The sequence below is a fragment of the Chrysochloris asiatica genome, unplaced genomic scaffold (genome assembly GCF_000296735.1).
Source record: "Chrysochloris asiatica unplaced genomic scaffold, ChrAsi1.0 scaffold00018, whole genome shotgun sequence".
NCBI classification, from domain to species: domain Eukaryota; kingdom Metazoa; phylum Chordata; class Mammalia; order Afrosoricida; family Chrysochloridae; genus Chrysochloris; species Chrysochloris asiatica.
This window is the reverse complement of record NW_006408536.1, coordinates 22,933,776-22,937,836: the sequence shown is the minus strand read 5'-3', so window position 1 is coordinate 22,937,836 and position 4,061 is coordinate 22,933,776.

Sequence of the window (4,061 nt, the reverse complement as noted above, 5' to 3'; positions counted from 1 at the left end):
CTTCTCTCTAGCCACACAATCATACTACATTTTCCAGACTCTTTAACAGTTAGGTGGAGCTATCATTGCCTTGGTCTTCCATGAACTGGAAATAAATTGCTATTATGTTTGAACTATTATGCATTTTGGGGACTATTTGTTATAGCAGTGACTCTGCCTCTATTCATTGTTGTTGTTGTTGTTAAATGCCATTGAGTTGGTTCCCACCCATAGCGAACCTATACAGAGTTTCCGAGGAGCGACTTGTGAGTTTGCCACCAACCTTGTGGTTCAAACCGACTTTGCAATCAAGTGCATTAGCCTGCAGCGCTACACCAGGACCTCTATTAATACCTATACCAAAATGTTAAAACATGTTTTGTCTCTGGGATAAGGGAATGGAGTTTTCTGTTTTATTCTTACACCCTTCTATGTTTTCCAAGACATCTACAATAAAGAATAATTACTCTTATAATCAGAAAAAATATATAGCTGTACTAAACTCCGTAAAGAAGTACATTCTCCAAATAATTTGATTTTAAAATATAAAGAAATCATTTTGCAACTGGCTTCTGTGAAATTTGCATGAGATCTTACTGGCCTTCAATGTGTCATCTTTGTTGCCATTCTTAAGCGCCATGGAGTTGGTTGTGACTCACAGCAACCCTGTATAGGGTTTCCTAGGAGTGGCTGACCTTGCAGTTCAAACCCACCTTGAGGGTGAGCGTTTATCCTATGGCACCACACCAGGACTCCAATGTATCATCTAGGTGTATAAAAAGTTGGTAAACCACAGAAATGCATTTTGTCTGTTCCAATCACTTGGGGACATTTACTCACATGTATGGAGTCCTAGTGCGGTGCCATAGGAAAAGCACTGGAGAAAGGTTGGTTTGAACCACATGGTCCGTCGTTGAAGCTCCTAGGAAACCCTGTACTGGTTTGCTATGAGATGAAACTGACTCTATGGCACTTAACAACAACAGGAAGTTCCTGGGTGGTGTACACGGTTAAGTGGCATCTCAGAAGACAAACCTGGTGATTTCCTTTGAAAAGTCATAGCCTTGAAAACTCTATGGAACAGTTCTAGTCTGTACATGTAGGGTCAGCGTGAGTCCAAATTGACTGGACGGCAGCCAACAAACCACAACAACAATCATATGCATGTATCTCGCTCCTTCCCGGGTCATAAGCACTTAGCAGCCTGTCTCTCCAGTAACCTGGCTTGATGTCTGAGTCTGGAAATCTCGCCTCTGCCTCTTGCTTCTCTAGGTACCTTCTCAGCACGTCGGACAGGGCTTCCACCTGGTAGAGCTTTCTCTCATGTCTCTAAGAAAGACGTCTGCTTTCTCAAACTAACAGGAAGTTCACATTTTTTTAGACTTTTATAGTTAGTTTATGATGAAGAAGAAGAAATGGGGAAAGTGAGGAATCTAAAAGATCCTTTGCTCTATTTGCAGAACTGCATGAACATGTTAGCAAACCTTGAAATGTGAAAACAGAGCGGAGACAATGTGGGACATGGGGAATAAGAACGGAAAGGTAGCACCGGAAGCAACTTCAGCTCCTCAAGAGGAAGGTGCATTTTGAAAGGAGACTCTGGTTCCCTGTGGGGGTTTGAAGGGCAAGAGGCAGATCATTAAGGACCTGGAGCATCATGCTGGAGTCTTACTTTCATCCTGTAAGTGAAGGTTTTGGCTGAGCGGGGCTCTGTATGAACTAGTACCCCTTCCCCTTGTTGTTGTTAGGTGTCATCGAGTCAGTTCCAACTCACAGTGACCCTATGTACAAAGAAACAAAACACCACCAGCCCACCTCACAGTCTTTACGATGTTTAAGTTCATGTGGAAGCCACTGTGTCAGTCCATCTCATCGAGGGTCTTCCTGTTTTGCTGACCCTCCACTTTACCTAGTATGATGCCCTTCTCCAGAGACTGGTCTCTCCTGATACTATGTCCAAAGTATGAGTGAAGAAGTCTGGCCATCCTAGCTTCTAAGGAGAATTCTGGATGTACTTGTTCCAACACAGATTTATTCATTCTTCTGCTTTGTTGTTGTTGTCAAGTGCCATCAAGTTGGTTCTGACTCACAGCAACCCTATATAGGGTTTCCAAGGAGCAGCTGGTGAGCTTGAACCACCGACCTTGCAGTTCAAACGACTTTGCAGTCTGATGCATTAGCCCACAGCGCCACACCAGGACTCCTCACTCAATGGCGGCAGTTGTTGTTGTTGTTGTTAAGTGCCGTCGAGTCGGTTCCGACCCATAGCGACCCTGTACAGGGTTTCCGAGGGTGTAAATCCTTACGGGAGTAGAAAGCCTCATCTTTCTCCCACGGAGTGGCTGGTAGTTTCGAATCGCTGACCTTAAGGTTCACAGCCTGATTCGTAACCGTGCCCCTCAATTGTTGGGGCAAACAACCTCCCTCCCCAAATACCCAATCTGTCCTACTTCTATGACTCTAGAAACTCACTGGCATCAGTGGATTGTGACTCATACAGCCGTGTAGTAGAACTGAGTAGAGCCATCATCCCCTAGGGTTTGTAAGGTTGCCACATCTTTCTCCTATAGATCAGTTGGTGGGATTGAACTGCTAACCATTCCATTAGCGGGCAGCACTTTAGCCATTGTGCCACCAGGGCTCCACAGAAGTACTTCTAGAAGAACCCAAACAACAAACAGTTCAAAGAGGTTCTCTTTGGGGCCTGAGACCACAGGTTGGAAGAGGACACCATTTAGTTGTTACCACAAGTGTGTATGTGCATGTAACTTTTTTCCCTTTTAATCAAGCATCTGTGTCCATTGGATGTTTGGGTTGTATTGCTTCTGAGTTCCTGAGATTTGATTTTCAAACATATCTCGGCTGTAAAATGGGTACAATCATAGTCCCTAACTGAAAGGATTGTTGTGGAAATTGAAATCGATAATACTGGTAGAGTATTTCTCACTTTGGACTCAATAAATGGTAGCTCTTCCATAGGATTAGTGAACCACAAGGTTGGCTATTTGAGCCCACCAGCCTCTCTGCAGGAGAAAGATGAAGCTTTCTGCTCCGGTAAAGATTTCAACGGCCTCAGAAACACTAGACAGAGTCTCTATGAGTCAGAACCAACTTGATGGCACTTAACAATAACAACATTGATGCAAACATTGATGGCAGTGTTGTTTCCCTTCTTTTCTCTGTGGGGAGCCTGAGAGGTAACTTTTCAGAAAGCTTTAGGGCTAGGACTTTCCAAGATTTTGCAATGTAGAAAGAGAAGAGATGCAAGTGCCTGGTCCTAAAATTTGCTTTAAGGGAGAGAGTGCCTTCACTTGGCTTTAAATCCCTTTTAGAGGATGGAGAGAAATTATTAGCTTCTTTTCTTCTTATCTGGGTGGTACAAACAGTTAACACTCTTGGTTGCTAACCAAAAGGCTGGAGGTTCAAGTTTCCCCTCAGAAGAGAGGTTTGGTGATCTACTTCAAGAGAAGCTAGCCATTAAACAATTAGTCCACATGAACACCAGTCTCCTTTAGATGCTGTCCAGCTACCACTACCAACTGCTCTGACAGGGAGCACGTTAAAGGTCCTGGAGAGAATGGTAGAAAATGTGGAGCAAAACCTGAAATCAATGAAAGGAAATGCTGATAGGTCTCTTGTAATACAATAGTAAATAATCGTTATCAGGACTGATTGTGAGGGTTGGAAATATAAAGGTAGACGTTTTGTAGCAAGGAGGGGAGTGATTCACTTTGCAGTCTAGAAGCGGAGGTCCCTGTGACCATCAAGGGAGAAGAGTGGAGAACAGGACCGTACGCAGAGAAGCAGTGATGCCTGAGATGGAGGCAGAGATGATGACGTGGAGAGATGGAGCAGCTGGGGACTTTACACACAGAGAGGGAGAGGGGCTGTGTGGTGACAACTGAGGCCAGAGCCGGTGGGGGGGCATACCTGAAATCAGTAAAAAAAAGACCAGGCTCACTGATCAAAGAGAGATAGGTGGGGCTTTGGTCTCGAACTGAACACATCACCATGACTCAATTTTCATCCAAGCAATAGATAGGTATATAGGGGGGACAACAACACCAGTGAGGTACACCATT